Source organism: Accipiter gentilis, chromosome 11 (genome assembly GCF_929443795.1).
Source record: "Accipiter gentilis chromosome 11, bAccGen1.1, whole genome shotgun sequence".
NCBI classification, from domain to species: Eukaryota; Metazoa; Chordata; class Aves; order Accipitriformes; family Accipitridae; genus Astur; species Astur gentilis.
The window spans coordinates 17,580,129-17,591,228 of NC_064890.1; positions in this window are offsets into that span (position 1 = coordinate 17,580,129).

Genomic DNA, 11,100 nt, shown 5'->3' on the forward strand with positions numbered 1-11,100 from the left:
CATTCACGTGTAATTGGATTTAACTTCTTTAGAAGTTCATTGGTTAGTTTGAGTCCCTTTTAAAGAGGAAAAAAAAAGGGAGATGAAAACTGACTGCTTTAATTCTTCATTGGTGACCATTTAAATTCAAAAGGCAAAAAAAGACGAAATATGAAATCATGCCTTTCTGTGCACTGTAGCTTTTGTGAGGCAAGATTGAATGAAACGAGCTATTTATTAGCAGCAGCATCACACAGGATGCCAGCAGCATTGTTCCTGCAGACAAAGAGAAAAGAGATTTTATCCAATCGTGAAGAGATGAAAGGATGTACTTTTTTTTGGCTACTTAAACTTGTATTGAAAACACTGGTAGTTTTTATTGAATTCTGTACATTTTGGCAGATGTTTAATTTCTACTAATCATTGAAATATAATGGATGTTAAAATTTTTATGTCTGAAGTTTGAGTCTATATTTTGAAGTTGTAAATAATTCATTATCAGTGTAACTTTTGTTTGACAAAAGACTTATACTGTATGAAGAATTGAAATAATGAAATGATTTGCTCTGTACATTTTTTAAGAAAATCTTGTTTGTTTAAAAAGTCTTGTATAAATTATAATTTTTATTTAAATAAACCTAAAAATGCTTTGTGCTAACATTTCTTACAAACTATAATAACTTATCTATCAAAACTATGCCTGATTTCTTGGAACGAGGTGAGTTAGTGCTTTTGGGCAGATTCATAGCCACATCAAGTCCGTCACTGGGGGGAAGGTGAGTGGGTTTTGTTTCTCACTGCTTTTGAAGCCCAAGGAACATGGTTTTGTTTTAAATAATCCTGTTAATGTATTGGAGACCGGATGTACATTTTTGGTTAGATCTTTGTCTATAAGTACATCTGTCACTTTGTAATCATACAGTTAATTTAAGGGATGAAAAAGCAAGGAGTCATTTCTAAGATGCTGCCCCTGCAGGAGGGCATGGATAGCACAAGACTGTTTGTAGGAGTATTAACTCATACGTGCCAGAGTTCATCCACGAAACAAATAGCTGCAGATTGTGCTACAGGTGGGCACTGGAGGTGAGGATAAGCCTTTTTCCACCCCTGAGGTGTGCAGGAGGTGTGCTCAGCAGAAGCGTTTCACATCCAGATGTGGCGGCTGTTCCGCAGCATCTGTGGTCACGTCAGCTCATCGGTGGCACTGACATGTGCCTAATTGCTGAGCCTTTGGCTGTGCTTCTGTGTAACCTGTAACGCTGCTGGGGATAAATGGCAGGGCTTCTTTATCCATGGTGTGTGCCAGGGAGGCTTGCTGCACAGTACTGGCTTTCACTGGGTACACGGGCCTTTGTCTGCAGGTAGGAATGTAATACCAGGAGTGAGCTGCCTGGTCATCTAATCCAGACCTATCTGTTTGCCTCTACAATACTCCTTTCTGTGTTTTGCTCAGCTGAAATAGATCCGTCTGGGACAGATCTTCCAGTCATGAATGCGTGCTGCTCTATTTATTTCAATGTTCAGTTTTTTCATGATGCCAGGGACACATCTGGCAATGCAGTGGTGCTTTTAAGCTGGTACTTTATGTGTTCTGACAATACTTAACTTCAGACTTGTACTACTTTAATGCATTTTTCATTAAATATTTGTACAAGATGTGTTGCATCTGCAGCAGTGCTCACAGAGATTGGATTCAATCCTCGCTGCTTGAAGCCTCGTGGAAGGAGGGTGTAGAGCCTGGAAGTCTCATTTCAGCGGTAGACCGCATGGCACTTGGGAGGAGGGGATGGTCGTTCATGCCATTCATGAAAATGCCACTTGCTTTCTCAAACTCTCTTTAGCAGCCCATGAAGATAATAGAATTAAATTGAATGAGCCATTTACCTGCTCTCTGTGTAACTCCAACGCCTGTGCAAGGAAAGGAGGCATGCTGGTGGTGGTCTGCGGAGTGTCGCCAGCACATGCTGACTTAATGCAGATAAGCAGATAAAAGCATGTCTTGTGCAGTACCTGGATTAACAGTAAAGGACAGTGACAGTGTTCAGCTTGCAGAAGCAGAGGGGGTTCTTTGCTGTCACTTTCAAGTAATTTTTAAGTCTCAGTTCCTCTACTGAGTCCCTGGATTCACTAAATTCCTCTGTTTAGACAGTTTCAGGATAAGCTAAATGTTTAACCTGTGAATTATTAGCTCATCTCAGACTGTCAGGTATTTTTTCTACATCATGAGTAAAAAGTACTAAAGATGTGAGGCGTTCCTTTTCTGCATTGGAGAAGTCAGAGCATTGCAAAGGGAGCAGGCCCTTGCAGCAACAGTGTCCTCGCCGGGCTGTGAATGCTCTAAAAGTTAAGTTGGCTTAATGCAGTGCCTCAGGAAGGTAGTTGTGAACATGTGTTTGATATATTTAGCCTGAACTGATGCTGTATTTGGCCAGGTTGGATTTGGTTGGGAGACATGGAAGAAAAGGGGAAAACGAACACCTGTTTCTGTGTTTAGATAGCTGGCTCTTCTGTACCTTGTGAGCTTCACAGCCAATTTGAGGTGTGAATTAGGCAAAATCTCTGTTTTTGCATCCTCTACTGAAGCTCCATCTTTGCCCATTTCACGGAAAATAGTTGTATGTGGAGGATGATTTCCTTCAGTCTTCCTTTTTCACTGTGATTTTCTATTAAATACCAACTTTGTTTATTCTGTAGTTTCTGCCTTATGCTTCACCCTCCCCTAATTCTCTGTATTGGTTTTCCTTCATGTTTTTTTTCTTGCTTTTCCTCATGCGCATACACAAACCTTCCTCCAAAACCACTTGGCCCATTTGGCCTACTGCATCCCTTATCCTCTGCTCTTTATTTCATCTCTGGATCTCATGTGAATGGATAAAATCCTACTAGCACGTGCATGCCTAGACAGAATTTTCTCTTCATCCTCGCTTCATTTAGTAATTTGTGGCTGGCTTTTACCTTACAGTCTAGCTGAAAGTTCAAGCTGAATTATGTCCGAAGAGAAGTTGCTCTTTTTTCATTCCTAAATGGCCCAAATTTCTGGTTTGCTGTCTCTGTGACTACTCAAGTTTTGAAGTGAGAGCTTGCTTCTCTTTCCTCTCAGCTGGATTTTTCGGCTTCAGTGTTGTTCCAGTTTTCTTCCTCTGACAAAAATACCCTCATACTTTCAGTCCTGATTATTTTGAAATACTGACTGACCGTTCCCTGATGAACATGTCACAAGTTCACTAAAGCTGCCTCGCACCTGTTACGTTTTCCATTTTGTGCAAATCGGAGCTAAAGTACTCTCTCTGCTGCTTTGGGTTACTCAGTGGCTTCCATTTTCTCACGCTGATGTGTCATGTCTTTGTTCCTTGATGACCTGCACAACTGAAGGGAGAGGATGTCTCTTGAAATTGTTGAGTGAGCTCTTCAAAGCGGACTAAATCTCTTCTTGACAAAGCCAGTTTTCTCACTGGTGCAAGCCTATGTCAAACAAAACTTGTTTGGAGAGGAAGAAATGTAGAAATAGCTGCCTGCTGCCAAATGGTATTTGGGAATGACTGAACCTAAGCCAATATTTGCTCAGGCATCTCCATGCTACTCTTGAGCACAGGGGTGAGGTTTTAACCTCTCACAGCTAAGTCGGCAAGAACTTTTGAAAATCCTCTCCCTAGTTTTTTAGGTCAGGTAAGTATTTGGGGAGGAGTGCTCCTAGTGTACAGTCTTAAATCAAACAACTATATAGTGTTATTTTTTGCTTTTTGAAAAATCATCTACTCTGACCAGAAATGTCTTTAGCCACTGACAAATGTTAACCAGCCACAAAACAGGAATAAGGAATAAGACTCACATGAGCTGTTTCTAAACCAAATAATCCCTAAAAATATCATGCAGGTCTATAAATTTGCAGAGATGCTGTCCGAGAAGCATTTGGGAACAAAAGAAGCTCTTTGCAAAAAAGGTTGGGGTGGAAATGATCTAATGGGCATTTCTTCGTGGAGTATATATATTAACAGTAGCAGTTACCTTTTTTTACTCTTGGGTTAGGGTTTAGTATATTACTTCAGGGCTTTCCTGTATTCAGATGGGTTTTTCTTGCAATACCCTGTGTTTTGGATGCCTGCAGGAAGCATGTGAATGGTGTTGCTTAGTGGGCATGCTCTGGGAAAGTTTCCAAAGCCGCACAGGGCATGATCATTGCTCGCAGTGGTCACCTGGCAGGGGAGAGACCTCAGAAAGCCATCTTCCTGCTCATAGATGGAGCTTCATGTGGTTTCTCATGGTGCGTTGACCCCTACGATTTCCCAAAATAAGCAACCCCAACTGCATAGCTCATGGAGTCGCGATGGCTGTGTCAAATCCTTCTGCAAGATGCGTGGCTCTGGGCACTATCCAAGGAAAGCAAAGCACAGCAGAAGGGAGTTAAGCCCTGGACTTGGTCTGGGTGATGCAGGACTGAAATGGTGTCTGCTGGAAGGGAGGACAGATGGGATGTGAGGAACAGGCAGCTTTGAGTCCAAAACTGGACTTGGGATGATTGTGGGTGGTCCCCCCACCATCTGTGGCTGAGCAGAGTTCAGAAAGGCTTTTGGAAAAGGAGGGGGAGATGCTGTCTTCAAAGACGTGTAAATACGTTGAGACTCTGCTTTTAAATAGACCAAAAAGTGTATCAAGAATGTTTATGTGAAGAATTTATTGTATTACCCTAACAGTCATTTTCACATATGACCACCGTGGTCTTCGCGCAAGGTCACTGTGTGGCAAATACCAGTTGCATTTGGTGACTTTTGGGGAAAATAAATGCACACAAATCATACATGGCCTCAGCAAACAACCTGGACTTACTGCCCTGCTAATGCATGCTTAAAATTTATTCATATTTGAGTAGGTTTATTGTTTTATATTCTTGATGAGCTGGACAGCTTAGTGAAGACTTACTGTGCACTGTACAGCCTTCTCCATACTTGTAGATGACAGGAGCCCTTTCACGCCTACTTCTACAGGTGTGCCAGTTCCAGCTGGGTAAACACCTTCTTGAAAAGCCCAAACTTGGCTTCTGCTCAAGCAAACATTTTAAGCTGACAATGGTTTCATGCCAAACTAAGAGCTCCCTGTCACCTACCTTATACTGGCACTAGGGCTCACCAAACCTTCCTAAAATTGGCAGGAGCCCAGGAGAGGACCTGAGCGCCTTGGGAAGAGGAGTGTATGTCTCCCTTTCCAGCACAGTAAATTGTTACAGGTTGGCTGAGCCTTGGATCTGCAGCTGCAGGTAGGTTTTTGGTGTCCGTAGTGGAGCTGATACATACAGTTGCCTCTATGTTTGCCTTCCCAGTTTTGCAATATCCATCAGATTTCAGAGTTAACTTTTGAATATCAATTTGGATAAACGTTGGCTGGTCCTGAGTTTGTAATATTAAAGAATAATGGAAAGTAACTGAGCTAAAAATGTCTGTGTGTGCAAGCTAACTCTGCACAAAACCCGATTGTGCAAATATTTAGAAAGTGGGTATGCTCTTATTAGAGTTCCGTTTAATCTGCTAAATCCAATTCCTTCAAGCACTGACTTTTCCCCTGCTCCTTCTCTCAGGACTTCAACCAGAACTGACAGAAAGAAGGTGAGGAGGGGCTGGTAGTTGCTCATCTAGTTTTTTGGGCTATTGCAATCAGAGCAGGGATGTTTGTAGGGGAGCCAGGAAGGATGGCCAGGAGAGGTGGTGGGCTTTCCTTGAGCACGTTGTCTCAGGGCCTGTGGCTCTGCTGGCAGCACGGGGGGAAAGGCTGGTCCCCTTGGAAGGTGGGGGCGGCCGTCTCGGGGCACCCGTGCAGGAGGAGCAGAAGACTTGTCATCTGCAGGGCGGCGCATTCTCCTCCTAAAAGTCAGAAGTAAGGATCTGGATGTTGTTAAATTGAAGTAAAACAAAGGATTTATTGGTTGGTTTGGGGTTTTTTAACCTATGTTACTCTCCAAGTTTTACCGTCTGCTTTCTGCACCTGTGCCTGTGGGTATGTAGCTGCGTGTGCTGACAAATGGGCCAAACCCGTACCTTTTGGTGCACAGCGGATGCGTTCGCATGAGAGTAGGCCTTCTTTTTCCAGGCCCTTAGCCCTGTGCCCAGCCATCGTGCTCAGGCAGCCATCCCCATTTCAGTTCCCGAAGCTGCCTCCAGCCCCACCGTGCTCCTGCAGGGGCCAAGGGCTTGGGAGGTGGTGGCACCGCTCAGGTGCTCCTCTCGCTGGGAGACTTCTCGGGCATCGCCTGCCATCTGATACCGGCAAGGCTGGGAGTGTTCCTGCCTGCTTTAGCTGGTTAATCACTTTTCGGTTAAATGTGCTGGGAAATGTGGCTTCTAGAGGGTTGGGTCTAGAATGAGTTTTTGCCGGAAGGAAGCTGTGGTGCCCCCTTTAGCAGAAGGGGGTGGGGAGAATAACTGGCAGAAACGGTTTTGTCTCATTTCTTGCAGCACCACAAGGAAGCACAGTACTCTCCCTGGTTTTCCCCTATGCCCAGTGCTCATCGTGTCTTCAAAGTGCTGCTTGGGCAGACCTATACTTGACCCAGCTTCAGAGGTTCAGAAGTGGGTTGGTATAAAAAGAGGGTAGATACAGGATCGGACTGTGAGCCTGTGTGAAAAGGAAGTTGCTGGTGGTGCTGGTGTCCTGAATCTGCAAAAAATCTCTTCCTTGACTTGTAAGCTTGCGTGCGGATGCACCACTGGTTGTACCAGCAGCAGCGGCTGCCGAGAGAAAGCTCAGATCCCCATTGGCACACACCTGCATGAGAATTTTTCTCAGGCATGCCAAGTTTCTAACACTCGATGCTTTTAAAACCTAGATAGGAGTAACTAGCATTCTCGGATGGGGTATGTCCTGTTCCTTTATGCCTCTGTACCCTTAGTCTGCAAAGAAAATACTGTCTCACTGTTAAACACACCCAGATCTGTGTCCTTGCAGTGGTGCCAGGCATTTCAATGTTTGCTGTGTTTACCTCTGTCTTTATGATTTTTCTCCCTTGGTTTTCAAACATCAGCTGCCCAAGTCACCAGTCCCCCCCAAAAAAAAGCATCACCAGTGCCAGACTGGAGCGGGGACTGTTGGCCGTGGCTCATCCCTCAGCACTGCCTGCAGCCTGAGGCACTGCTGGTGTCGAGAGGTTCCTGTGACAGCTCTGGGAACCTGACCTGTAAGCCCTGTGTGAAAATGCATCACACAAGGTCCTTTGTAAGCTATTTATGTCATTCTATGGCTGAGATACTTTATGACACTGTATTATAATCCTCCTTGCTGGACAATATAAAATCATAATATAGGTGCCAGGTTTCAGTTACTTCTGAGTTCTTGTTTTTAGGAATTAGACTTTTTTTTTTATTATTACTGTCAAGAAAGCCCTGATGAGAGACACTTTTTCCCTTGCTTTCGGCAGCGTCATTTCAGCAATCAGATCAGATTGCTCGGAATACAGATCAGCCGATGAGAGAAGACCTGAGCACCCGGCAGGAAGATGTCACACGCTGTAATGGGGGGGGGCCCAGTGGTGACAAACTCCGTCTGACTTCCGATTTCTGGCAAAGCTGGATCTCCAAGAGGGATGAAGCCCCAAACGTAGGTGCTTTAAAGCTCCTATGGCGGGCACCCAGCCCTGCAGTTGTCCAAAGGTACGGAGCTGCTGAAGCTTTTCGGCCCGGGGCACCCTCAGTGCCCGCAAGCTCGAGGACCCCTCTGAGCCCAGCTCGTGCTGCTCCGCTGGGTTTAGCAGCTGGTCGGAGGCGCCGGCAGCGAGCTCAGGGCTCCTACACGGCTGCGCGGGGGTCAGGGTGGAGCAGCTCACATACCCCCGGCACAGAGAGCAGCCGGAACGAGGTCCTGTCCCGGCTGGGTACAAGTCACGGCTTCGTTGTCTTGGCCAGGGGAGTCATCGCCCCCTCATGCTCCAGCTTGTCCCAGCCAGGACGAGCGGCAGAAACGTGCGGGCTCCGTGCCTCCGGCAGCCGGGCTGGTGCCATCCCCAGGCCACCGGCAGGTAGGCAGAGGTGGAAGGGGTCCTGCTCCGCTCTGCTGCGGCTACAGCCGGAAAGGTTTCGGTCAAAACCTGAACTTTTCTTGGAGCAAAACAGAGTTTCTCTTTAGGCCGTTACCCTCGTTTCCACGCTGTTGTTGCACGTTTGATCACGTTTGTTACGTTTTCAATCGGCCAGCTCTGTGTGGGAAGGACTGCGTGGCTCGCGCTGTGCCTTGTGCCAAGGTCACGAGAGCAGCCACGATGAGGAGAGACGGGCACTGTTACAGAGGAGAGTCTCACCCGTCCTGCGTGGCTTGTCCCCTTTTGTTAGGGTAACTTTCTGTCTGGTTTTATACTGTTTCTGTAGCTCCTGAAGCGCAGGAACTAGGTGGTCTCTCCTTTTCGGAGGCTGAGTCTACGGATCAGAAGCACCGCCAGCAGAGCCGGGGGGGACTGTGCCGTGCCAGGCCAGCCTGGGCTCAGGGCACCCTTGGTCTCCAGTTCCTTTTGCTACCGATGTGGCTGAGGTGACCTAAAAACCCTTTCTGTGTTGATTTGTTGCTGAATACAGCTGGTGAGTGAGACTTTTAACCAATTTAAAGGGAAGCCCGTGCAGGGGATGAAGTTGAAGTGCATTTACCAGATGTCGGTTCTGATGCTCTCTTCAGGAAGAGCTACGTTGTTGTCTGTCTAATTTTATATGTTTTTAATGAGCAGCAGGCACCTTTGTCACCAGCTCTTGACTGTCAGCTGCTGCAGTGGGTAACATGCAGAAGCCTGTTGAGCCGTGAGGGTGAGGTGCTCCTGTGCAAAGGATGGGTAAGAGCCACTTGTCCCCAAGTGGTACAGGTATTGCAGCGCTGTGCTGGAGCTGGAAGTCTCCATCGCTCAGAGCATTGCTCAGCTGGGCACCTCTGAGACCTTCGGGTTTTTTAACCGATGTGTTTTCCTGTGAGCTCTCTCCTGGTGGGTCCTGCTGCATTCGGCTCATGGTTAAAGATGACCTGCATCTTCCCCGAACCCTGGGCATGGCTGGGGACAACCTGAAGCTGAGTCCATCTGCTGGTATTTAATGATGAAGGAAAGGAACTCAGAGGAAGTATGCTGCTTTAGATCTGCTCATCAGCAGTTTCTACACGCTTGTCAGCAGTGAGGTGAAAATAGCATCTGGCTATAGGTCAGCGTGCAGCTCTTGGAAAAGGTCTCCATACCTAGTGATTACAGTGGCATCGGGGTGCAAGTTTTTGACATGCACCCAAGCCCCTTATAAGAAGAAAACTATGTTTGCGCATTCCAAAAAGAGAAGCAATGCAGTTAATCCAGGTGCTCTGTAATACTGAAATGCTTTTGTACCAAGGTGGAGGCTAAAGGCTGAAGTAATATAATTTCTCACACCTCCTGATGCAGAAGTCTGCCAGCTGTAAGCAGGGTGGGGAGGGACGGAGAGGCCTCATCTCCAGCAGGATGTGCGCAGCTTCCTCAGGGTCCGGCAAGGCGAGCAGACTGGAAAGAGCTGGGAAAAGGACTTTGCCTTTGAGGGTGCAATGTCTGTCATCTAATCAGCAACTTGAGCAGCCCAGGGCTGGCCAGCGTGGCTGGGAGTAGCTCTCTACCGCTTCCCCCACCCATCGTCCGCCTGCGGTTTGCTCCTGGGCTCCAAACCCCGCAGGGTACGCCCGCCTCGTGCCTTGGCTGTCGGTGCCTGTGCTGTGTGGCCCCTCAAGAGCAGAAAATACCCACAACTGCCTTTTTATTGGGTCAGAAGGGACTGTGCACTGCAAAACCTTGTTCTCTAATGCTGCTAAATGATGCCTGCATGCAGGCAGGTGTCTTGCTTGTACCTGCTGTCTATTTTGCCTATTTAGTGCCTAAAGAGAACAACTGCTGTCAGGCATTTTGGGGAAGAAAAGCTATCTTTCTTTTTGGGAAGCCCGGAGCCCTGCTGTAGTCAGTGGCTTGGCAAGATAATGTATGTAGGGGGTAGGATCTGGCCAACAAGAAACTGGCCTCTGGCTTCCCCTCCGCTTCTTAGCCCAGGACCCAGAGCCTCCAGCTCTGCTGCCGTGTGCTGGCGAAGGGCTCGTGGCAGAGGAGCATCCCAGCACTCCAACCTCAGTCGCAGCTGGCTCAGTTTTCACAGGAGGAGTTTTTACCCAGAGTTTCTTGGGCATTTGTGCAGATATGGTTCAATATTTAAAAAAAAAAAAAAAAAAGGTAAAAAGGTTTTTAAACACTTTTGTTATATCTGACTCAATTTGCTGCTTCTTGAGACCTATCAAGTCTTCCAGAAGCAGGGAAAGGTAGGAAAGAGACAACAGAGAATGATAGCTGTTTCAATGTCATTATTTTTTGTAGACAGATCTAAACTTTTTAAGCTAGGCAGTAGCACACACTTTCAAAAAATTTTTTTTATCTCATCTCTAATACAATTAGCTGTGGTTGCCAGTGTCTAAGGAACAACTAAAATGACTATGTTAGACTGTGATGTATGCCATGACAGGTCATTTTAAGGGTCTGTGAGTGTTTGACAATGGAAGGAGGAGGCAGAAGCAGGAAAAGTCATTATAAAAATACCCCTGAAACCTCAGGGTACAGCAAGACACTAAGGTCTTCTGGCAGACCTCAGTTATTTGCTTTCCCAGGTGCAACATTGTCTTTTTGCTACTGGAATGTGTTATTTACCCCAATGAATACTTAGAACCTTCTTGATATGCTAATTCCTACTTACTTCTCTATGCCCCTTAAACTTTGCATCAATAAATAAATGGAGATTTGGGGATATTCAGTGCTTTCATGAGAATGTTCATTTTTTCTTCCTGTTTCTTTCTGGTGTGTTATCAGATTCAAAATAAGAAGAAACCCAGGTTTCATTGAAAAGATATAAAAAACCCCACATTCCCTTTCAAGACACCAAATTCTCTCGATAGTAGTCCTCCTGACTGCTGCTTTGTTGCTATGGTGATTACTAGTCCATTTAAGCCACTTTAAAATAGTAATGATGAGCAAGAAAACTGGATTCATAACAATGTCATTAGCATAACTATTTTTGTGTGTTTCATGAGATTAGGAAATGGCCAAAGTCTGGTGAATAGTAGCCTGATTTATTTTCAGTTTTTATGGACCACTAATGATTTAATGGCAAA